The sequence below is a fragment of the Numida meleagris genome, chromosome 6, assembly GCF_002078875.1.
Source record: "Numida meleagris isolate 19003 breed g44 Domestic line chromosome 6, NumMel1.0, whole genome shotgun sequence".
NCBI classification, from domain to species: domain Eukaryota; kingdom Metazoa; phylum Chordata; class Aves; order Galliformes; family Numididae; genus Numida; species Numida meleagris.
This window is the reverse complement of record NC_034414.1, coordinates 17,635,848-17,662,479: the sequence shown is the minus strand read 5'-3', so window position 1 is coordinate 17,662,479 and position 26,632 is coordinate 17,635,848. Positions and strand designations below refer to the sequence as shown.

The 26,632-nt window shown below is 40.3% G+C and overlaps 1 long non-coding RNA gene across 5 annotated transcripts in view; it reads right to left on the bottom strand.

The window, feature by feature from the left end:
• Positions 1 to 26,632, bottom strand: part of LOC110401822 — a 247,983-nt gene that overhangs the window by 10,629 nt on the left and 210,722 nt on the right. For all 5 annotated transcript variants that reach the window (XR_002440638.1, XR_002440635.1, XR_002440634.1 and 2 more), the window contains one exon: positions 3,355 to 3,488. This is a non-coding gene — a long non-coding RNA (uncharacterized LOC110401822). The remainder of the gene's footprint in view (positions 1 to 3,354; positions 3,489 to 26,632) is intronic.

Sequence of the window (26,632 nt, the reverse complement as noted above, 5' to 3'; positions counted from 1 at the left end):
AATATTCTTTGTAGTTAGGACTTGATTAGGCTGGGAAATATTAAAAATATGTTGACTAATGCACTGTTAAAAATATAAGAAGTGTAATGTTTAAATAATGACAGATATTTATGGCCCAGTGCAGGATTAACTACAATCTTCTGATGAGGTTTTGAATATGGTCTCTTTATTTGCCTTGAACAGTTGTTCATGGTTCACAGTTGTAACCACAACTGATACAGAAGTTAAGAAGATGCAGTTCTCCAAAGCTACCTCTATTGCCTATCAAGAAAAATGGTGGGGTAAAATGATGTCTTCACTGGTCTGCCCAAAATTCATCGATTCTGGAGAGCGGAACACTTCTTTATGTAGAGAACAATGTACTCATTCAATCTGAAAGCTAAGTAGTCTGTTCAGAGTGTTTTTTTTAGCCAAGTAAAACTATCTTAAAGAACAAAAAATGTCTTTGGCCCTGGGCAAGAATTAGTGGCATTGATAACTGTCATGTCTGGGGTTTTAAGGAAAGCAATGAAAATACAAAATTTGCCAGCGTTTCATTATTTAAGCTAAAAGACTCGTGCAGCAAGAATCTGTAAATGACACTCAATCAAGAAAGAGCTTTCTGAACAGCTGATGTGAAACTTGAAAAGCGGCAACGTAACAAATGTGATGCGGGAGGCAGGGGGAAGTGCTTTCATTCCAGTTCAGGAACATCTGGTTTATTGCAACAATAACTACTGTAATTATATCACTGCTGGAAAAGCTGCTCTAGGTTAGGTTAAGTTTGTGGGTTTCTATAATAAACACTGCTTTGGAGGAGTGGAGGTTTCAGTATTTCAGCCATGTCAGATCACACTGAACTGAACTGTGATTTGAGGCAAAAATAACAAAATATGGAAAACATAAAAGCATTGTTCCTAGCCATATATTTCTTGAGATATACTCTTGGTTTATTCCTCATTATAACAAGTGGAGGGTATGCCAAGGAAGCAAATTGTTGGATGACTGATAAAAAATAAAATTTCACTGATAAAAAATAAAAAAGTAATCTTTTTGTCAGCTGGAAATAGGTTTGTTAATGCATTACAGCAATATACATTGCTGTAATACATAAATGAGCATCCCACAGAGTACATTAAGTACAGTCATTGTCACTTTGCGTACAGGGTCAGATAGTAGCTCAATGGCAGAGGGCCTCCAAGTTAGAATACGGTGCACTTTTCCAGATGAGAGCCTGTGTGATAGGACTTATTACTCAGCCACCGTATTATTTCACTAGTCGTTTGAAATGAAGTAATGCAGCCAAGGTACAAGGCTTTTCTAAGGGAAAGTCTTAATCTTCACCAGTCTTTTACTACAGCAGAACCAACTGAATTCTCTCAGCTGCCAAGTATTTCCTGAATATTATGCAGCAGCAAGAAACAATTGTCTGTTTTCTTGGCAACAGGGTGCAGTTATTGACCTCAGCACCAGTAGTGTTCATAGCAGGATGATGGCTGCACTTGGATCTGCAGCAGGCTAGGAGTTATGCATGAACATTTTCTCATAAACTGCAAAATATAAATAAACCAATTTGTATTCTGCTGGTAGGGCATGCTTAGACAATATCTAAATATGCTGTAAGCCTACACAACTTCAGTGTACCAGCAATGTATAAGAAAGAATGGGTCAACATCTTCAGGACAAAGGAAAATTGGAATGTCATTGCAAATATATGAATCCCCTTTAAAATGTTTTGTTATTATAGGAGGGTCTAAGACTGCTTCAGACCTCCAGGAATTTAAAAATGACGAAGAAAGAGATATTTTATTTTGGTAGCTTGCTTCTCTATCTCATAATTTGAAGTTGTGTGCTGCTGTGTACTCAGATTCACATATTTGTACAAAACAGATTAAATGGAATTTGCAAATTACATGCACTCACTGTTCTAACAACTGCCTCAGTAGTCTTGCATGCTTACACTGGCAAAATATTACCTGAGCAAGAATCAACTTACATTACACATGCGAATGTGGGTTTATATGTGCAGAAGACTGCTGTTTTATAAATGCAGATTTAACACTATCTGTAGTTCTAACTCCTGCAGCTAAAATAATTTCTACAAGCTCAGTGCTTGGAATTGAAATAAAGCCTTTACTTTGCTACAAATGGAATAAAATAATACCAGAATATCACACCCCATTTTTCTTTGTGTCGTTTTATTCTACCAAAAATGTTGAAATTTACGGAGTATAAATTGCATCACATAAAGGGAAACTGAACCCTGTTGAAGGCAGACCAGTGAAAACACACTTTAATTATCAAAGCAACATAGTAGGTAAAATAATAAAGTTGTTTCAAAGTTCCAAAAAAAGCAGATTTATTGTTATTTATGATTTACACTATCTGAATTTCCCAAGACATCGTGGAGTTTAGTGCTAGACTCATTTGTCGTACAAATAGGGTTTTCTTCTGCAATGCAATTTTATTAGTGTAGATGTATATACAACAATGAAATATATGTACATGCACACAGATAGATATATCTTTTCTGAGGGGATGAATCAGGAGTAACCCATTTTTTTCCATTTTCATAGAAAACCCTTTTTTCAAATAAAATCACATGAACTGTAAACAGAAATATATCTCTGACTTGAAAATTTTGTATTTCTCATCTGTCTCCCATCTCATCACTAGATTTATAATTCTGGCCAATGGGCTGTTGAAATTTTGTAGGATTTTAAATAAATATTTTTACATGCCCATATCATTAATATTTTTATTTTATATATGCTCCTGGCTTTACTTCATAGGCTTTGACGCTCATTACCACAAATGGCTTCATTTTTTGTGATTACATTCCAGAAATGTTAAATCTCAGAATTACCAATGGCAGAGCAAATCATCAACTGAGATCAGCCATCACACACCTGTGTCAAGAGGAATATGGGGCAATTTACACGAGCTGAAGTATAGAAGAGTATATTCAAAATGTGAATGGTCCAATGATTAAACAAATGGGGCACAGGCTTGAATTTTGCTCTACACTCATGCTGAATGCCACCCGGAACCCTGACCTGGTACTTCTGTCAGAAAAAAACAAAGGTAAACAATTAGCAAGCTGTTGGCAACAGCATTAGGCATGTCTTAATCATGCTAGCTTTAAAATACCACCTAGAAGTGAGATGAACCCTTCACCTTTCTTCTTTTGGTTGTTAAAAAATCTGCGTCTCTGCCTCTGCTTGCTGAGACACTGAATTTTGGAAGACACTGACTATTGCCTGGATGATATTAAATGTCCTCAGATGCCTTTCTTGTCAATGCCTTTAGATACCTTCCAGCACCAGGCACTCATTCAAAAGAAGAAGTTTGGTTATTGCAATGTTTTCAGCTTACCTGGTATCAGGAACTCTTGCAGTAATTAGGGGTCCTGTAAAGTCCTGAAAAATGTTGATCTGTCTCTCCTTTTACTTGAGACTAGAGGTGGGCTGTACTGCATAATCCACGCTTTGTAGGATTCAATATGTATACTAAAAGAAAAAGGAAAAAAAAATATTTAACAAAAACGAACAAGCAAATAAAACTGAAGCTCAAATAGTGGACAGAAAAAAAATTAAAAAAAAAACCCTGCAAGATAAAATTTCCAATTCTATTTTTTTTTCCCCTCTGCTTTTATAGTGCTTCCTTAGTACATCTAAACAGCAGAAGAATTTGCTTGTGGTGGGCTGACTTCCTCCCATGGTGCTCATAAGTCATCACCAATTGGTTCAAGTGCCTTTCATTTCTCCTAAGCTCATATGAGAATTACTTGTGCTGAAGATGGTTGAATCCCATTTCCAGTGTTGGGTCCCATGCCACGCTACCGTGAGAGATATTTACTGGCATTGGCTGCTCATGTTTGCAGCAAAATTATGTATGGGAAAGGTGGGGCAACACCCGGAATTCTGTGCCATTCCCATTTCCCATGCAGATGATACTGGAGATGTTCCTGTTGAGCTGTAAGGGCTTATTTGATTTAGTACTGCTCTATTTTAAAATGCAATATTAACTGAATGAAAAGTTCTCTTTTCTGAGAATAAGCAAACTAAGAAGTTTACAAGTGAGGTAACAAAGTCTGCCAGACAGAGCAGAGATCTGGGATATTTTAATATTATTAAGCTTAACAGTTAATCATTTTCCACCATTTGTAAGCTACAACATAAATATGAATGATAAATAAATATTGTACACGCACAGAGTAAAATAAGAGAGAAAATCCAAGTTGCACTTCTATAATGTTCTGAGCACTCTTACATCTTTTCCTTGACCTCTTTTTTCTTCTTTTTTCTTCCAAATTGCTTTGTGGCAATTACAAGAGCTGGTTGTACTATGTGGAATACATCACTCATGGAAATGCTGACAATATTTTCTGCATGAGTGTAGAATATCTTCACCTTAAGGAAATTCAAGTTTTGTGGACACATTCAGGGATGCATGTTCTGATATTCAGACTTTGTCCAGTGATGACAGTGCAGAAGTTCTACTAGAAGCTGAGGAGACAGATTTGCAACAGAATTCTGAGAAAACATATGTCCTAACAGTAAGGAATTCTGTGGTAGTAATTGCACGTGCATTACAGTAAGTGCTTTTTTTCTATGTTATATTAACTTCAAAATGAAACAAAGTCACAAGACATGAATGCATTCTGCATTCAGCTCCACTGCTTGTCATAGTCTGGTCCTCCCACTACAGGTTAGAAATCAGAGATAAACACGGAACATAAACTTCAGACCACGAAATACAAAACACTCCGCAACTCCAATTTAGATAAGGAGTCTGTGCAGCATTCAACTCTGCACCAAAGGAATGTGAGAATTTGTAAAGCATGACAATAAAATACATACGTAGTTCACAGATCTATGGAAGAGGCTTGTGGAAACTCATCTGAAGTTCACACTATTCAGATGTCTGTTAATAACGGGAAACATTGGGGAAAATTTGACACTGAATTTTTACAGACGATCACCAGAGGGTTACTGGGAACAGATGTTTCTGTAATCATGAAGAAAATGGAAGAATTCTTAGTGTTCAGCATCCCTCGACTCTGTACTGCTTAGTAAGATATACACTGGATGTCAAGAATTGGTAGGATAGAATACAGCGAAGCTGTACTCAGCCTGGTTAATGACAGGATAATTACCATATGGCAAGAGCAGGCCACTGCTCCTCCCGAAAATGGCAGCAGCTACAAAGTGACCAGTTGTCGCCGCTGGGCCTGTGCCCTGTTAGCCTCCCCACTGGGAGCAGCGTGAAGGGGCTGCCGGGGCAGGGTGTCTTGGGGCACCGCTTTCAGCACTGGTTTAAGCTGACAGAGCACTTCAGTGAATTTTACTGTGCCCTCATTCATCAAGTATTTGTGCCAGTGGCTTGGGCACACCCAACAGTCCTACCCAAGACTGTTTGGTACTGATGTGCATCTTCCCCCCAGCATCTCCTGTTTCAGGGCAGTACTTAGCATCACTATCAGCACCTCCAGAATTAAAGCTGCATCTGTGCAGCTGGCTATTTTTATTCATGGTTTGCCTTTTTCTTCCAGTCCCTCCTCCAATTCAGAAATCTCACTTGTAGGCTCCAGAGAGAAGCCCACAGGGGAGACCTCATTTTCCCTTCTTCAGAAAACTCCGCGTCCTTTCAGTGCTCTCCCATGGTGCATCGGCCTTTACTCTCTGCCTGAGCTCCTCCCAGGCTGCCGGTCACCCTGGAAGCACTTTTCCCACATGCTGTATTGTCAGGGGACGGCCTGACCATGGTCAGTGGTTGCTGCCTGTGGCTGTGTGGGTGGAAAGGGGTAGAGGGGCCCTCCAGTGCATAGCAGAGCAACAGCAGGAGGGAGGCCTGGTGACCACTGGGGTTTGTGGGTGAAGAGCTGCTGACCTGCCAGGAGCTGGGCTCTGTGCAGACCAGGACATTAAAAACAGAAAATGAATGGCTCCTTAAATTTCAGGCTATGGTTTGCAGAGAGAGGTTTTGTCTCTTCCAGATTCATGCATATAAAGTTTGTTATCTGCCCACATATGCTGCATTTGCCTTGTGAGCACGTAATGACAGGACACCTCATCTGTGAAATTATTTATGCAGGAGCTTCAGCCTATTTCTCACTCATAGCTCGGCCACCCCATTCATTAGGTAAATTTGGACCTTTGGCTGGGCTCCATCTTGCTTGTAACACTGTGAAATTCTGTGTTGCTGTCAGTCCATCCCCACCAGCAGTGGCACCCAAGGCAAAAAGCAGTCTCACTGGCAGCACAGCATCACCCCACTTGGTAACAGGGACTTTTGGGAAAGGCTAGCCAGTTAAACTTGCACCCAGCCATCCACATGTTACCTGAACAAGACACTAGACACCATCTAAGAGTCAGATTTCCACGATCCATAACTAACTGAAAGATTAAGCAGGCTTGCTTGGGAGTTTTGTTTTGTTCTCTCTGTGTGTGCATGTGTGTTTGTGTGTTTATGCCAACTTTATCCAAATGATGGCTGGCAATACTTCCTGATTTTGTAGTTGAGATATATAAATACAGCAAGAGTGAGATAATATCTGGTAATGTAATACCTTTTCTTCCCTAGGCATTGACAGGAGCTGGTTCTTAACTACCCTGCAAGTTCAGACCTACAAAGAACCCCCAGAGTGCAGCCACACACTACCTGCAGCAGAAGCTGCTCCAGCTGAGCTTGGTCTTATTTAAGTTGTAGAGCAGCAAATGCTAGTGCTCATCACTCACTGAGGTCAGAATAGACAAGGAGTGCACATCATCATTTAGACATATGAATTATCACGGAAGATCCACTTCTGCGGTTGATTCATGTTCAAATCAAGGCTATTGATATTGTCCTTAAGTCAATACCTTAGACACTCGGTCACAAGAGGTTAGGTAAGATTAAAGAACTAAATTTTTAAATCTATTAATATTAAAAATGGTCACTTCTGGCTTTTCATTCACACCATCTGTTGCCAGCAGGTTGTATCGGCAGTTTTAGGACAGATTAATAATTGTTCCTGATTTTTGCACACTGAGAGGTTAAAAATAAATCTTCAGCCACACAGAAGAGTCCCCAGTCACTGATTTCTCTGCAATACTTAGGCAACACGAAAGAAAATGTAAAGAAAATACACAGTATGAGCCTTCCTAGAATTATTTCTCCCCATCACATGCAATATAAATAAAACAAACCTCAAGAATCTGGCTTAGAATATGGAATAACATCATGCTATGGTCATTTCTGCTGTGTTTACCACAGTAAATATTGAATTATAGGTATCACTGTACATAATATTCAAATATTTCAATAATGAACTGAGTGCTCAACACCCTTGTCTCTTTCCCATGTTCACGACAATTTGCCAGCAACAATTGAGAACAGAGCAATCATTTCATAGCAATGTCTTTGAGTCAAGAAACTTGTGTACACACTACATAGCCACATCTAAGATGCAGCATAACCCCCCACTTTAGAACCCGTATCATGCTCAGGGGTGCAAAAGAATTAAGACAATCCCAGGACGTCCATCTGAAGGTTTCCCTGACTTAGGGGATCTGCGGTTTAGAGACAGTACTGTCAGAACTTGTGAAAATGAATCACTGTCACACTTCCCAGCAGCCACAATGTCTATGAGTCTTCCTCCTGGTGTGTCTCGGTGCAGCCCTACTGCTGCCACGTATTCAGCCAAGTGGTAGAGGCTGAGGAATGTTTGTGTGGGGCTAAAATGACTCTGTTAAGTTTCTGCTTTGAGAACAGCCTGTCTAAACAAAGGTCATCCCAAGAAGAGAATGAAAATTGAGGGAGAGTAAAGAAGGGAACCTAAAGAAACTTACAATTATCTGAAGTACAAGAATGAAGATAAATGCAAAACTACTGGAAGAAAGCAGTGAAAGTATCACAGATGACCTCTTAAAACGTAGACAGATTTTAGAGTACAAATAGCAATTAAGGGACAGATTAAATAAATAGGAATAGCTTCATGAAATAGATAGGAGTGTTAAAAATAGGTTTCATCCAGTGATATTTTTACAGGATTTTGAAGTGCATACAGGAATTGGACTTTTGGACATGATGTTGATTTTTTTGACAAGCTCTTCCTACGCTAATTTATTCCTTTCATTAAGTTTGGTCTCTCTGGCTACTATAGTCAATTTTTTCAAGAGAGTAGCTGGCAAATAAACGTAAAGTGCTGAACATATCTGAAAATGTGGTCATTATAAGGCACCCAAATGGAAGTCAAGCTCTTCTCCCTAGTGAGTTTTGTACAAAGCAAACCTTTTCTTCATAATCCAAATACTCAGTGCAATTCCTCATAGGACAATGAGGATAATTATGCATCTGGGAATAGCCACAGGAAGGTGCTGTGACAGGGAGGAGGAGAGACCAATTCAGAGGTGTGGGAAGCCCAGGGCCATCCCATTTCCTTCAGCCTCCACTCCCAGCCTTCTCCAGAGCCCCAGCCACTCCCAGGATTTGCTGGAGCCTCCCACCAGTTTCAGCCTTTCACCAGTGTGGAAATGCACTGGCGGAGCTGGACCGTGACAACAGCTGAAGCCAGCAGAAGAAAGGGCTGGGAGTATTGCTGGCAGCACAGATGGGAGCGTTATATAAAGCAGCGTCGGCTGGAAATGTGTTACTGAGCTTAATGAAGAGTAAGGGAGGAACACATTGACTGGCTAGTACATGGGACAAGGGTGGGTGCTAGCAGGGATTAAGCACTTAGTTGAAAGGTTCTTATATGGTGGAAGGAAGGGAGCAGGAATGGGAAGGCAGAATATTTTCTCCTGAGCCAAAAGACGATTTTAATTCTGAACTTCCTCAACCTTTATTTCTTGAGGAGTTTGTAAGATGCTTTCCAAGCTATGGGTTTAGAGGCCCAAATTCCTACAGAAAACCATTCCTGCATCTAGTCTGGGTTGCTATTTTTCCTTTGTGGTCATCTGACAGAATCATCTGAAGGCCAAAAACCTCCTAAAAGCTACGGATGTCACAAAACAACCTTCATACTATTTTGGAGATTTACATATTATCATCTTCATTTTAATAAATGGCTACCTAACTTGCCCTCTGTCACAGCTTGACTCAGCATTGGAGTAAGGAAAGAAACCAGGAATCCAAGCTCGCCACCACATGCTCACCCACTAGCATGACAGAGTGGACATTGGATGTTTTTCCTCCCTGGAAGCTAGACAGAAGCAATATCTACCGACAGCATGCACAATCAGATCACTCTGTGGTCAAAATAGGAAACATTATTCATTCTTCTTCTGGGACTGCAGCAAATCCCTGCACAAAAAATACCGTCAGCTAGAAAAAAAGTATGCCTCAAATAAAGCCAAATGATTTAATTAAGCGTTAGATTAGCTCTTCCCAAAGCTGCTAGTAAAAACACCACAAGCATATGCAAATGATAGATGTTTGCGGACAGACCGACACAACCTTTTCCACAACCTTTTATATAACTTTAGTGCAGGCTTAGACAAAATGTAGTCTTGTTCTTTTCAAGCCAGCATGAAGTACAGCCAGGAAGCATTAGTCATCAGAGATTTTTGGTAGTTGTAGTTTGGAACCCCAACTGGAGTGTTTGCTTTGTACAGCTTGCTTAGTAAAAGCTCAAAAATCTAAATCAGGAATTGGCTACTATCTTGTTCAAAATAAATGTCTTTTCAAACAGCTTTTGACTAAGCTATCACTGTTAGAAGAAGTTTTCCTTTCTACGTGCTTATAACACAAAACAAATGCGAAAGAAACAACCCTTCCCATCTTCCCCAAGGAACCGTAACAACATTTTTTCAATAACGTTTTGCAGGATTTGTTATTAAAATATATTCCAAATTGTGTTTTAATGAGGAAAAAAAAAACAAAACAGAAATTATGATTTTTTTTAAACCAAAAAACAACAGATGTTAAGTATTTCTCAGAAGGTTTTTTCCTCTAGACTGAAACTGAGTATTTTTCATGTGTTATTCCAAAAAAAAATTTTTTGAACATTTTATGAAACAATACATGGCCTTCTTCAGTCCATCCATCTTATTGTCCATTCACAACAATACATCCATCCTGTATATTTCTGTGTTCTGGTCATTGTGGTTACTGCCAGAGATTTGGCCTAATAAACTGCAGTTTTGTACACAAATGGGATTTCATTCTGCAATCAAGATGATCTTCTGCAAAGCATTTAAGAAGTACAAGCGGTTGTGTGTACTTTGAATTCCAGAAATGAATCATGGAAAACTCTAACATAATAACGCGTTGTTATTAAGTGCCATACAGCTAAAGTTGCTACAAAAGCGAAGAAGTCTGAGGTAGTGAAATAAATCAGCACAGTAAATAAATCAGCGCACAAATCAGCACAGCCCTACTGAACTGAAGAGAGTTACACCAACTTAAACAAACTGAGATGTTGATACGGTCAGTGTTTCACCATACTGAATAAACTGCGGCATGGGGTGGTGAAGTACCATGTTGCCCTGAAATCCAGGTGTCAGCATGGCCCACGCACTTAAGGATCTCTTCAAGAAAGCCTTTCTTGCATGAGTTACAGTGTGGAAAACAGCATAAAAGGTGTAGTGGCTAAAGGGTGGTCTCAGTGTTCCTGGTGGGACAAAGCAGATGGATGTGAATCAGTAGAAGTCTAAGACATCATGTGCTTGAGCAGGTACAGATGTCCCCAGATGAGCACTAGCCTGAGATGGGGGCTGAGCACAAGCTGTCCTGCTTTTGCTCAGCTGCTCTGTGCCTCCTCCCGTCCATGCTGCCTTCTCCCTCACTGACATAGATATTTGTCCCTCGGTGAGTTACTTACTGCATCAGGCAGAAGTGTCTGTGAGATAAGGCTATTCCACCTGGGCCTTGGCATAGGGGAATAATAACGTGGCCTGGGCCCGAGAGCTCTGTGGTTAAAGATAACCCTTTGGCAAAGCTCTTGCTGTCTTCAGTGGTGCAGGACTGGGTCGTCTGTGCTGCTCAGGACTGCTTACCCCTCTGCTTATTCATCCAGTGGCTCTCACCTCTGAGAGCCATGGGTGCTCAAAGCAGCTTGCAAGATTTGCCCCTGTGGCCCTAAATGACTCCACTGAAACAGATCCTTCATGATTGCTACGCAGCACATGGTGTAAGCTAACAGAATACGGGCTCAACTTCTCCCAGTGGGGTGGATTTTTTCAGCATATGATCTCCTCCCTTCCTGGCAGGCAGAATAGCGATGTGTTACCTCAAAGGTGGATCTGCCTTAAGCATCACAAAATAACACCAACCCATGAGAAGCAAGACTTCAGAGGAGGTCAGTTTAATTCAGGTCATAACAGGCATGTTATTCCCAACTCTGCAAGCTTCTGTTTCAAGAGTTAATTTGCTTAAAGAACAAAAGTATTTTAATCACAAATGCACCTTTTTCAGGCATGTTGTCTCTAATATGTTCGTGATTTTCAGGCATTTTGTCTCTAACGTGTTCAGGGTTTTGAGGAATTTCATAACAGTGCTCTTGCATCATTGCATCCTGACATAATGTTAACTATTGTGAGATAAAGCATGTCTCTTTGCACTTGAGTAAGTGTGTAGCTTCCCTTTCTATTTGCCATTTTTAGGAAAAACACTGCTGTTTTTGAGTGACATACCAGGGCAGGGTGTCTGTATATTATCTATTCAGAAGTTATTACCAAGACTATGTCAGGATGCTGTACAAAGCAGAGGGCACATGACTGGTATGGTGCTTCCTACATTGCTTCATGGTAGGTCAGCTCCCCTGCAAGTGATATCCAGACAGCTTGGATCAGATACCAGGAAGTTCCAGCAAATTGATAACTCACCTTACGGACTCCAATTGAAGAAGCACAAGAGCGAATAAAAAAATCAGATAATAGTTATTTATATGATTGACATTCTGCTCCAGTGTATTCACACAAAGATCTCTCTCTCTGCCTGACATGCAGGCGCTGCATTCCCAACGCATTCTTGCAGCCTACACCACCACATCACTGAACAATAGAAAGCCTTCTTTCATTTTCCTGCCTAGCTTCTGTGAACAGCACTCTGTTGACAACCAAGTCTGTTCTCACTACTCAAGAATTCCAAAAATTGACCGATATAAGGACAGCCTGTGACTTTCAGGAGGCATCTTAACACATCCCATTTTTAAAATTGTGGTTTGGGGCTTCTTTTTCTGTTTTGTTTCTGCTTCAGAGGAAACCTATAGAAGTCTAGTTACCCTACAAAGCACTCCACAGGTGAGAGAGCTGCTCTGTATACAGTACCACTAATAGCACTAAAATGCAAATATACACAGAAATCTTTTCTCTATTTGACCATTTCAAAACAGTTTTTCCCTGCTAAACTTTAATGTTCATGATGAGTGCCAAACTGACAGCAACTGAAATCTTTTCCACAGGAAACAACAGATGCATGGACATTGGTCTGCTTGCCTTACCAACCAGTCCCAAGCCTTAAATGGGCAGGTCACAAGTAATATATAGAAAGTCTAGCCTTCTCAACACTCATTCCCACTCCTTCTCTTGCTCCTAAAGAATAATGACTTTGGTCAGATGACAAGGATGCCATAAATCTGAACAATATGCAAGAAAGGCTCAGATCTCCCTCCTCTTTGCCACACATGAGCAAACCACTTTCACCAAGATAGCACAGCACTCATGGCTAGCAGTGAACAAAATCAAAACAGAAGAGATGGGAAATCACTGTGACGAGATTACTAGCTGTCATATCTTTCTTTTGTTGGTGATGCAATGGGCAGTATATCCCATAAATCAGAAGTGCTTTTCAATTCCTCATTGACAACATGGTCTCACAAAGTCACAGAGATGAGTAATGTTTTTTGCCATTTTCAGTGGCATCCCATCCTGTGAGGACCACTGTGGCCTCCCTGCTGGACTTCAGGAATGCACTGTGGCAAGGCATGAAGTGTTGAGGGCGCAGGACATTTTAATTAGTGCAGTATGACTGATTAGTGCCTTCACAGCAGCAATATGCACTCTGAACACACAAATCTGACCTCTCCTCTCAATACTCACTTCTCTTAGCTCAACTTCACTCTTTTTTGAAGTAGACACTCAGTATGCATTTTGACTCATTAAAATTTTAAGAAGCTGAAAATCTAAGTAACAAAAGCACTTAAACTAAAAGGCACTTGAAAAGTGTGGAAAAAGAGGGGAGATGAGAGGAGAGGACAGGACAGGAGACATCCAAATTTTTTAAACTGCTCTTTTGTGCCACCTTTTGTGTTAGTTTCCTTTGCACCAACTAACATAATAGACTGGAAAATTAACAAAACCACTCCCTGTCTAGTAGTCAGCTGTTTTCTAGCTTGGAAAAAAATATGGACATCAGTGTATTTTCACAGTAACATTTTGTTATTGGTACCCCTGATTTTGAGAGTGTGCCACGCATACAGTTTCCACCTATTCAAGAAGCCCAGTGAACTAGAAGCAACCTCTCTCAACAATGCTTATGTAAAACTTCAGCATTGTCTGCATCTTTCTTCAGGATCTTATATATAAGGATGTGTTAAGGAAAGCCCACTCTTAATTTAGGCCCACTGTGCTCTTGGCTTCCGACTTCTCTGGGTGTATCTGGCACAGTCAAGGCCAAAATGGAACATCAACGACCAAGTGTGCTGACGTCACTGAAAAATGAAAACAATTGGAAAATGACAATCAAAGGAAGGTGAAAGATCTAGTCCCAGGGCTTCCTGTTTCAGATGAGAGTTTATTCAGATGGCCTCCAGATAATCTGAGCCAGATAGAGGGCACACCGACATTATGTTATTTATTCTCTCCACGTTGTTAGCTGTCAAATGCAAGAGCAGTCTATCCTGGATGCATTTATGTCCTACCATTTCCACACATCCTTGGATGTAGGCTTTGATTTATGGTGTTGCAGCGACAGAAGCAATATAGAGTTGAGAAAGGGTCTAAGAAAAGTGAACGAATAAGGACAAACAAGAAATTTGTGTCTTAAGACATCTTTCATGATGTAATTTCTTCTGTAGTGATTAAATTTACTCAGTAAGCGGATACACTACCCTTCTTTGTATATCTCTAGCATTGCAGAGAGGGCTTTACTCTCACTGAAAATTCAAAATTTCCTTTATAATAGTAAAGGAACCTTAGTATGCATGACAATCAGTCCCACGCCATAGTAAGTCTTTCCTCCAAAAAGTGGTGAGCTGTTTCAGCCAAGGCTACATTGAATTGAGAAGCTAAAACAGTACTAAATACAAGGATGAGCGCAAATGGAGCATATGGGAGTGAGAAGCCAAAGTCAAGTCATTTAACCATGTTAAAAAACTGGTTAGCTTATCTTCACCGCATGTGACTTAATAGTCTAAAGCTCCAGCACTTGTATCTTCACAGAGTCAAACTCTATTATCTCCACTGGCGCAAAATATGGGCTCCAGCGTAGGGAGTCAAGGTGATATCAAGGTTTCCTTAAGTCGTATAAGCAGTAAGTAGAACAGAATCTAGGAAAGATAAGACAAGACTTAAAACAATAAAAGCCATTGGCTAACAGTAGATGGACACTGGAGCGTTGGCAGAATGTTTTGTCTGGCTTATTCCACTGCAGAGAAATCCATTTTCATGGTTTTCCTGGAAAAAATTGTTTGCATTTATCCCTGCTGTAGCCCCACTGAAGCCTTGAACTCATATTAAGAATTTGTGATTTCTGGCTCTAAAACTAATTTCCTTAAGCAACACAATGGAGACTTTTTGTTAAATGTAGCATTCATGGAGCTACTAAAGGTGACGTATCTTCTTTTCAACCTCAAAGGAATTAATGAATTTGGTAAGTGCAAAAATTTGAACTAGTGAAAACTACAAGAATATGCTTCAAGTCTGTTTGTATCTTAACCACATACGTGCCCAGGAAGATCATATGCCAACATGTAAGAATATTTTCAAAATGTAGTTCTCATTACAATGCTGTTATTAAATTTATCTTTTTTGTTCATTGCTGTTGCACTGATTTAGGTTTTTTTTTTTATCCTAGATTTTACATTTAGTGCCTCTAAACCTAGGATCTATCTCAAGTATTATAGTAGTTACATTCAACTAGCCTTGCGTCCACTTCTCTTCTTCTACAATACAGCTTATATTTTGAAAGCTCTTAGGTCATAGAGCCCTGACATTCACCTTGCATAACACACACCGACTACTAGTTATTAAAATAATTTCCTGAAGTTTATTTATTAGTAGTAAATTTAATAATTTTTGCTCATGTATTTAACTTTAAATGGATGCCTAAGATCAGAATCTGAATTGTCCATTTCACTAGATTGAGAGCAAGAACAGTAGAGGTAATGGTCCAGTTACAGACTGAGCACAGACAAACCTGATATGGATATCCAAAACATATATTCAAGATCCTAAGCAGGAACCACAGCCAGCTGGCCCCCGAGAGCACTGGCTGGGTGCTCCTTCAGGTGGGGACCAGAGGCTGGCGTCCACATGAGAAGCACCCCTCCCTCCTTGTTTGCACAGCAAGTTTCTGTGCTGGGCTTAGAACTGAGCATTTGTGCTTAAATTCCTTGGACAAAATTGAGGTATGCTTCTCTTGTCTAGCTTTGGCCATCAGAAGCCATTGTAAGTATACAGCATGTTTTATTTCCTTAAAATGTGAATATCGACCCTTTCATGACCTAAAAGGTAATCAGAATCTTGAGTTATTTCAATGCATATGGCAGCTGTCTGCATCTGACTTGAAAGTTTGATGGTAAACAGAGAGGGGCTCTGGCCTTCTGGTCAGGATGCTGCTACAACTGCCGAGCTGCAGCAGTGCTCCTCCATTCTCTTAGCAAGAGCTGGCCATCAAAATGCATTTGAGCAGGCTTAATCTGCGATGATTGTATATTACAAACATATTTAGTCTATTTAGGGAGAAACTCCTTCAAGGCTCCAGATGAGATATTTCTCACATATATTATTTGGCTTTTCCTGAGGCCCTAATGAATCGCTTTGAATTACAGCCTTGGATATTGATTAGCCTCATTCAGTTGAAATCTAGGCTTAGCAATCTATACTGGTCTATAGTTTATTTGTGATATTATTCCTAATAAAGAGCTGCAATTAATCCACATCAAGAAAAATCAATTAATACAGATTTGTATCACAAAGAAAGAAATCCTCCCCATATCTGCCCGCTAATCCTGAAGCTTAGGCCCTTCTTTGCTACCAAGGAGGACAGACAAAAAATATTGATTTCACCCTATTTTTAAAACTTATAGTGCTACAATAATAGCATAGAGAACAGACGGGGCTTATTAATTAAAATTATTTTTATACATGATGATAGATAAGGACGCACAATGCCACTGTTCTCTGCATTATTATTGATAGTATGACGGGTTAGCAGTTTTGTAGTAATAATAATTTACACTTGTGTTTATGTCATTCTGTACTCAGCTCTCAAAGAGTCCAAATTCATTTATGGTATGGTTATGAATCTTGCACCATATGAGTTGCAATACAGTGATGGTTCTAGAAGCAAAATTGCAGTTATCTGCAGCTGCATGGGAAAGCAGAACTATTCTGTATAATTTTAGTCTAATGGTACAATATGAAGAAACAGAAGATGTTATCCAAACTAACATCTTTCTAATTTTATCCAGTTCTATCTCCTGTTTGAACCAAGCTAATATCTAACCTAATTTATTAGAAGCAAAAAATCTTATCAGAGTCTTCTTCTTGCAGGAAGCATCACATAAACACCATGAATTAGATTTTGCAATTTTAGAAGCCAAACTTTATCCATGCTACACAAATAAGACAACAATGTGTCATTGTCCTTTCACAATTCCTACTGTAAATAGTTTACATGATTTATTCCTTTGCATGCGAGATAATTACATATTTTATACTGGTATATTTTATATCATCAGTATGTTGTTATTCTCACTGCCCCATAATAGAAATTGTGTATTTTCCCACTGCACTGATTGCTATTCTTAACATACATTGGCCTCAACTAGCTAAAAATATCAGAGTTCTGTTGCCTGTGGGAAAGTTTTGCTGAAGTTATTTCTATTAAAAGTTTAATATTTGTCTCTTTCATTTTTCATACTGTATGTGCCATTCACATTTAATGCTGTCTTCTCTCATATGCAATTACTTACAAGTACTTAAGTGTCACATATGGCACATATTAGGCAAATAATGCCCTAATTCACTCTAATGCTAACATTAATATGAATGATTAGGACTGAGATTAGTACTAGAGAATACCATTTTAAAATAAATTGTGATGACACAGCGACAGCTATATGAAGGATTAAGGAGTATGGATTATTGCAGGTTATGGTTCATGACACCAAGTGATATGGCTCTGTTTGCTCTTGCCAAGGACACCAGGAAATCAGAAGCCCAAGCAGCCAACAACAATTCTTTGAATCTTTGAGTTTGTTGGTTTGATCTTTTTCAGCTCCTCTAGTTTCTAACAGGCAGTAAGTACTGGGAAAAAAATAAAGATCAACTTGCTGTGAGCTGTCTACATCTACAGAAAGCTTTTTCAACAGCCGTTCAGTTTATCTGGCAACCTAGAGCCAATATGAGCGCAGATGCAAAGGAAAAGCTCTACTTTGTATGAACATTCGCTTCTCTGCCCAAAGTCATATATTCAATGAAGATGCCACTAAATAAATAATAGCATTTATTTCATCTGCTGATGTTTCTTTAAGCTCATCTTGTAACAGTACTTTTTTCTCCCTCCTTTCTCCAAAAAATAATGGAAGCCTGTTTAGAAACTTCAACTCACACAACTGAACGAAGAACATCCTAACTAACAGCCTACAGAGCTCTCTACCTACACAGTTCAACCCTCATTTTTCTCATCTCTCCATACGATACGTTTGTATTTCAGCAGCTTGTAAATCAGTATGGTTCCATACAAGGAAATGAACAATGAGTTGAGAAAGAACACTACTGTAGCAAAAATTTCTTCTTAAGAGATTCTTAAGAGATTCAAAAATGACCCTGGTGGACACAAATCTGTCTGCTCTCTTTATCATTCTTCCACAGTTTTAAACCTCTCACTCCCTATGTATTGCTACAAGCTTCCATTTCTCCACATATATAACTAAATATATACATATACACACGCAATAGTTATTTTCCCTTCTCCACTTACCTGCAACTTGTTGATTTTTTTTAACTACAGTGAACTTTATTAATTGTGGCTTTTCTGAATAGTCAGTAAAACAACTTCATGGGATTACTTGTATAAATTAAAATTAAGCACGTGTTTAAATGCCTCCTTGAATTTGGGTGTACCTGTTTTCAATGAAAGAGCAAAAAAAGAAATAACAAAATTGGTTTGTCTTAATCTGGAAATCTGAATTAATTAACATGGAAGAGGGCCAGTTTTTAGCATAACTTCCTCTCTGCTTGTTCCTTATTTTCTCTTCCATTCCTTTTCTGTTTGATCTTTTGAGTTATTTTCACCCTTCACTCTGTCATTTTAAATCCATCATGCATGTCGTCCATGTCCTTGTGAGGGCTCTGTCTCAGATAATGCGCTACGTGGCTTTTAATATAAAGGCACACACACACATAAACACACATACATTGTTGTTTCTTCCCTTATATGTAACAAATGCTCGCAATATTTTTCCAGCTGTTTCTGTGAACTCAATGTGCTTAAATGTAATGAATATCATATTCATTAAAAAACAATCATAACTGAACATGAGCACAGTTAATACATGTGCATTAAAAATATTTTCCTTTAAAGGTGAGCTGCAAAGGGAATTGAGGCAGGGAAATAAATTCTCCTCCCATTTTTTTTTTATTTAGCACATGCAAGCATTGCCTGTAACATTCCACCTCTCCCCCTTCTCTCATCTCTGTCTTCCTGATATTTGAAAAGCCTGTCCTACCGCAAGAGCTTTGCCAGTTTGTCCATTTCTTCTGAGCAGAAACTAAGTGTAGTGAAAACGACTGCACCAACTGCAGTGTGTTCCCCAGGTGCTGATGATGGTTTGGATGTCTGTAGAAGAAGGATCACATATTAACATAGCAAAGTCAATCTAAACTAATTTAGTTGTGCTGGCAAGAACAGTGTGCATACAAAAAGCTTGAGATACAGAACAACAACGAGTATATTAAAAAAATCAAGCTGTGAGCTCTTTAAAGCTTTCATTGTAAATCATCAAGAAGTGATAAAAAGCATACATGTAATAAAAATAATCATTTGCAGGTCACTTTTAAACGATGTGACAAATGTAGTCATATCTAGTGCTGAACTAGAGGACTCACACTCTCTCATCAGTCATTTCCTTTCTCTTCACATTCCCCTACACTGTGCCTCTTTTACACTTTTCCTTCTTCCTATCAACTTTTCCATCTTGTCTGCTTCCTTCATCTCTCAAACTTCTGCAGGAGAACTTGCCAGCCCTCCTCTGGGACTACAAGCACAACAATCTTTCCCTAACAAAATTCTGGCTCTTCCTCTTGACACTTCTGGAACTTGGAAGCAAAGCATGTGAAAATGAGAAATAATGGGAATAAAATTCAGTTGACACCTTTGGAACTTCAGAAAGACCTTGGGCTGAGTGCTCAGGGAAAGGCATGGCTCTTTCTGAGTGCAGCACAAGCAAACTAAATTCAGCATCTGAAACCCAGTAGGACGGGGAGGTTATGATGGCTGCCATCAAGTGAATGGAGCCCTATAGAACTGGGCATCCGAACAATGTGTGATAATATTCATGCAGATAATTCTGCTGATGAGACATGACTCATCACACTGCAATGGATACAGACAGCAGGAATCAAAAAGTTCTGGTCAGGAGACTGACACTAATTTCCAGCTAAACCACTAGTCTGCTTTGTCATTGTTACATCCTTGTTTCTCTTCACCACCTTTCTGAAATGTTTGCAACTAAGTTGGAAACTTTTGAAGACTGCTTAACACAATCTGACCTCTTCTTCAGTTCTGTAGGCGCTTCTGTAATAGGAATAAATCATCAACAATGATGCATCACTGGTGAGCTCTAGAACATCTTAGAGAACTCTAAACACACTGAAATTTCTCATATCTTCCAGCAAACAGACGTGTATACATATGGAACACATGTGTATGTATATTTATTTACATACGTACATGCATCTGTGCAAGTCTGTGCATGTGTGTACACATACACATCTGGCTCTAAACAAGAAGTATACCAAAACTGAAGGAGAGCAGCACATTAATAAAGTTTGAATTAATTATGCTATTTTTTTTTCTTTTAATAAATAGGACGTGATTATCATTTCGAAATGTTATATGATTCAAAAAATGTTACGGTAATTCAGAAGGATCACAAAATCATTACAGCTGGAAAAGACTTCTAAGATCATCTATTCCAACCATCAGCCCATCACCACCATGCCACTAAATCATGTCCCTCAGTGCCACATCTCCGTGGTTCTTGAACATCTTGAACATGGTGACTCCATCACCACCTCCCTGGGCAGCCTGTTCCAATACCTCACCACTCTTTCTGAGAAGAAATGTTTCCTAATATCCAGCCTGAATCTCACCTGATGCAACTTAAGGCCATTACCTCTCATCCTATTGATGGTAATGGATGCTAATGTATGGAGCTGTACAATCCTTTATTATGAAAGAGAGAGCTAAATATGTCACTGACCATTAAGCTAAACTGGAGTGCTTGCCTTGTGTGCTGGGAAAGGATGTGCTTCTGTCTGTACCAGAAGGGCAAAGAGGTAGGGTCATGAAGCAGAAAGTTGCTGTCCTGCCAGCCTAACGCTGCAGCCAGCTCCAACAGGAGCTGTGCAACGGTGTTCCTGGTGGGGTCAGGGGGACACAGGCCATATGTTGAGTTCATAAAGTTGTAGTTCAGCAATGGAAATCACATACCTCAGCAAGAGCAGGTATTTTCTGATCAATGTAGATGGAGTCAATATCTGAAAGAATCTGAACTTGGCTGTATTGCCTGGAAAAGGGTCATTTGCAAATTCTCTTTGTTTTCTAATTGCTGATCCGCTTTGCTCCCATCATACACAGTTTCTGCAGTGCAAAATCAGTCACTCTGTGGTGCTTTCTGTGGGACTCCTAGCTGCTGCCATGGCAGGTAGGCTCACAGGTCTCTTATGAACCGCAACACTTAGGAAAAATGAGAATTGTTTCTGCAGAATGAAATTTGCCAACTGCACCAGTGCTATAACTCAATCACTTTCAGACTCTATGGTCTCAGGTTCCACAAAAAGAATTTTATTTGTTGCTTAAAAAATTTATGACCCTCAGCAACTTAATGCAATTTCAGTGGATCAGACCCAGCAAAAACTGTAAGAACAGGAAAAAGCGAAGTGTAATTAGTGAAAAGTTGTACTTGCCATTATGTCTATTCATTAAACCAGAAGCGGCAGCTAAAACAAGAACCCGTGCCAGCTACACAGCTTTCTGTAGTTATGAATCTGGGGCCTGGTTCTGGGCTGTTTTGCCATCTTTTCTCCTGATCTCCTCATATTCACCCCATTGTCAGGACATGCCCATTGCTCCTGCTTTCTTCTCTCACATTCCTTGTCCCTTTCCTGGTTGAAGTCACACTTCTTACATCCTCAGCCAAAACCTAGGCCACCTAATGCTGAGGAATGCCATGTCATCCTGCTTCCCAACAGCAACTTGTCCTGTACAGTTAGATGGGACATATATCCACAACACTTGTCTGCTTCCACTACCATAATAAGCATGACTATTAATCATATTACCATATGTACTTTTGAAAAAAAAGATGGGAAAAAGGCAGAAAAAATGGCCACAGCAGCAGAAGAGGTTGATAACAAGACTGTTACTGGTGTAGGTACATCGATTGTCCACAACTAACAAGTTTAAGCCAGATTCAGAAAAAAAACACGCCAGTTGCTCCCCTCCAATGCCTCTAATATGCAACTATACAAGCCTTCCACGATGCGCCAAGTTAACACTTGACATCTGATGAGATCACAGCATGGAGCGCGCTTGGCTGCAGCCGTTACAAAAGGTTTTAGCACCTTGCTGTCAGAGGGCTTGCTTGTGTGGCTTTTTTTTTTTTCGTGACAGCTAGTGCAGTATCTGCCAATTGACACTGATGGTCCTGGTAATAGCCAGCCAGGAAAACCACTGCAATGTCAGGTCATCCTGCCCAACACACACCTCTAGCACAGTCCTGGAGTCCTTCTCGTACATTGATAAACAGTGATCTATGTTGTAAAAAGGTTTACAGGTATCAGCCTCTTGTCCCCTGCCTTTGCCATACCAATGATGGAGCCATACCACACAGGGGCAAACTTGCAAATGAAGGCTTTCAAGGTACAACATACGCAGCTGTGTGGGCACCCGTATGCAGGCAGAAGGACTTTTGCACACTAACCGTATAACGGTGCACAGATCCATTTAGGTATTTTACTACATCACACATTAATGACATTGGCTGATACCACATTGGTATCACTCATGCTGATGAATACTGCTATTTGTAGCCTGAGTGGTACGGAGTTAGCTGAGCAATTCACAGTGGATTGTTTACACACAGGAATTTAGCTTTGTTTGCTGCTTTCAGACATAGCACACAAACTTCCACAACACCAAACCAAACAAGCAAGGACATTTCACAGTCAAAATTACCAGACTGATACACTACATCAATTTTTCTAACTCCCTGTGACGGTTACCTTTTTTTTATTTCTCTTTTTTTTTTTTTTCGTTAGGCTTAAATACTTACAAAATATTACTTTTGCATGTAGAGAATAGGCTTCACCCAGGTAACAGAAGAGAGGTTCTTGGCAGACCAGCCGCTAGACTAATGCCATGGCCTACTTCAGAGAGAGCATTGTAATCTTTATGGCCATCAACTACTTGCTGAGAAAGTTCACATCTTCCAGCTAGCAGCAGCTGTGCTGGTGATTTCTTTGATACCTGGTGCTATGCATTTAAAGGAGTACACTCAATAGCTTTTTCCCTTTTCCCTAAGACCTCCAGTCACTACTGGGAATGGGTAACATTTTCAAAAGAGCCTGGAGCCTATTTTCCAGAATGATTTAGTCACAGACTTCCACATGAGCTCACATATCCCACCACTGGGCTGTGGTTACACACACATTTCTCTGGGACACTGAGTCGGCATCAGCAGGCGATGCCCACTGTGGCTGCTGCCACCCCTGTGTGCAGAACAAGGAGGGCAGTGTGGGGACCAGCGCTGGGCACTGGCAGCACGGCCCACTGCAGCCAGATTGCCACAGAGAGGTGTTTGTGGAACCGCGGCCTCCAGCGCTTCTCAGCGGGAAAATAACTGTTCACAGAGCTCCAGCCTACCACAGCGAGGCCGCTTCTAATGCCTGAGCTGTAGAGACAGCCCAGGTACCATCCCATGCCACCTCTGGCAGGTGTCTAGGTACACCTTTAGATGCTTCTGCTTGTTTGGGTTTGCCTCATTCGCTGGTGGAAATAGTGCTGTTCACCTTCCACGTAGTTAAGTCCCATTAATTACTGTGTTTCAATGGAGAAAGCAAGCATAAAAGCACCTGGAGATGGACAGCCTCGGGCTAGCAAATCCTGGTCCCTCAAGGCTTTGCCTACTGCAAACACACTATCTGACGGCCATAAATCACCAGCTTATTATGTAATGGTCAAGGCATTTCATAGACAAAGATGCATTTCACAGAGAGTATGGTTTTAATAAACAGGCAGCCTTTCAGCAGCTAGACGGGAATAAGCCAGTGATCTCAGCCCAGTTCCTGCTGGAAAGGCAGTCCCAGCACAAACCCACCAGCCCAGCCATCAGACTGCAAGCGCTGCCCTAGGCTGGCCCCAGTGGCAGCAGTGCCATTGCCCACAGCAGGCTGGGCAAACCCATGGGGAGAGGTGCTGTAGGGTCCCTGCAGGATCAGGTGTGCCCAGCCCCAACTCTACCCAGGGTTGTGCTACCCGGGGCTGCCGTACCCAGATGGGCGCAATTAACCTCAGACATTTCATTAATCCTTCTTACATGCTACCATGTGGTAAACTGAGGGATTCATTGGGTTGGCTGAATTTAGACCTGAACTCACATGTGCTAAGCATGCACTTCTGTAATGCAAAGAGAAATATTCATTATTCTTGGATAGAGCTCCCTTTTAGTTCAGCAGTTACAGCAGCTGTCGTCATTTACTGCATTAGCAAGCACTGTTTCTGTGAATTTATACCATCGTATCCTGGAGTCCTTTGCCAGCAATATGCTTAACCCACTGCTGCAAAATAATCCCATATATATTGGCTACATATTTGAGATATTATGATTAGACTTTTTTAGAGGGTGTTAGGAATTATTTTTATAAATGTGGTATGCGTGTATGCACAAGACTTTTACAATCAACCTTAAAAAGGAAAGAAATATATTCTCATTTTTTACCTTACATTTTGACATGGTTTCCCCCAATCTCTGCTAGCCACACTGCTGCTGTGAGAGATTTAGGAACTATCCAAAGAAGCAAGGTAACTTAGTATCTTTTTATGAATTACGATTCTAACGAATTTCCCACTGGCTATCAAATCTGTCATTGTAATGGAACAACAGATGATAGTATCTGAGGATGTCTGATGACATGAGAAGGCTGACAGGTCTGTACATTAAAGAAATATAGGGATTAGCAAGCAGCCTTTCTATGATCAGCAGTTCCAAGCCACACAATAACCTTGTCCTTCCTACAACGTTATCTTCTACACATTACAGAGAATACTTAGAAGAAACCTCTGATCAAAACATCTTCAAATTCCTGTTATAACAACACAAGAAGTTTTACCTTCTTTTTGTACAACTTTTAGACCTCAGAGGCCTCAGTCTGCAGAGGAAAGTGTTGTTTTGTTCAAACGAAGAAAATATATATTCTAGCAGATGCACAACTGCAGTTTTGAGCACAGAGAAAATTTTTAAGGCAAATTCATTTAAAAAAATAGTTTCATAGAGGAGTATGAATCTTACCAACAATAATTATAAAACAGAATCATGAAATAGAAGAATAGCTAAATAAAATTGTATGTGTGACTGCAACTTGAATGGGAAGAAATAGATTTGGAACAGCACGTTTCTAAAACCTTTTGATAACCCTTGTAGAGCACTGATACACAATTCATGCACAGGATACAGCAGACATTCCCTGCTCTCATCCATTGAAGATATATATCTGCCAGCACAACTCCCACATCAGCCGCAGTTCCAGAGCTTGTCCCTCAAGTCAAGTTATAGCGGCTGGCATTCACTGACAGAAACTGGTGTGCTAGCCAAAATGGCAGCCCGCAAGAAACACCCAGTCATAAGACTATTGCAAAGTTTCTTACAAAGCTCTTGCCATATTTGCTGAAGACACTGTGAGCACATTAGATCATATTTCACCACTGAGGGCTGGAAAACTTACGTTTCCTCTGCCACTGAAATCCAAAGACCTCCGGGATGGAATGCTACAGCTCTATACTGTGGATTTGGAACTTGAAGGTGAAGATAGGTGCTTTATCCCGCAAACAGATTGCACCTTTCAGCTAGTTTCTTAACTTGTCTGTTAAGGGACAGTATTCTAGCTAGTTTTCCTGCTGCTTCCCTTCTTCATACCATTTTAATGAGCCATTTATTTGACAAATGAGAAGGGAGTCCCTACTGAGCTCAATGGACAACTTTCTGCTGGGATTTCCTGTGTGCCAAAACTGATTCAACTCAAATACACATTCCAAAGGGCTGGCAGAGAGTCTCTTGGGCATCACCCAACAAAACAAATATAGGAGGTGTAGGTATCCCTATTTCTGATCAGTCTCCCTCTAGATCTGCATAGCTGAACCTGGATAAGGCTGTGAATGCACTCTCATAAGCCAGAATGTACAGACTCTGCTCAGATCGGCACTTTAGGACTGGTGCAGTGTCTTAGCAAACCAGAGTTGACTTATTGACCCTCTTGTGCTCAAAAGATTGCTGTCTGGCTCCTCCAGTGTCACTGAGATTTCTAACTACAACCAGCAGAACTTCTCTATGCACCAGTGTGCCAAGAAAGCAGAGATACTCCTTCTAACAGTTGCTCCCTGAGGGAGGAGGAAATTAGGGAGAAGGAAATGCAGAGAGAATCACAGCTACTTTGCACTACTGACTTGGCACACGTGCCAGTATTACCAGCTGGCAGAGCCTTGCTCCTAGGGAAATGCTGTGGCCACATCTCTCAGAGCTCGGTGACAGTATTGAAAAGGATACAACAAAGCACAGAGGTAGGGGTGAGTATAGTAAAACTAATCAAAAGGCCTGAATCTGCAAAAATATGCTGCTGTATTTACACCAACTTCATTGCAGGTTGCTTAGCTCCCTTCCAGACTGGGTCTCCCATTCAGAGCAAACTGTTGTAATAGATTTTCAAGAACAATAGCAGTCTGAGCCTGTGAAACACTGAGTCCTTGAGTTCAGGGAAAGTTGTGGGTGCTGCAATTAGACTTCTAGATAAACAAATCCTAAGGGATGTTCCCACCCAGCATTTAGCATTTTCAGTGAGTTACAGTATTGAGTTTTTTGGAAAAGAGTCTTAATTTTTCCTTATTTGGAATGGAAAGAGCTTCTATCTACAAAACTCCTATGATATTTTTAATTTATCAGCTATTAAAATCAAAGCAGCCTGTTGCATCACAATTAAGCGCTACCTGAAAGAAAACTCTGTCACAAAGT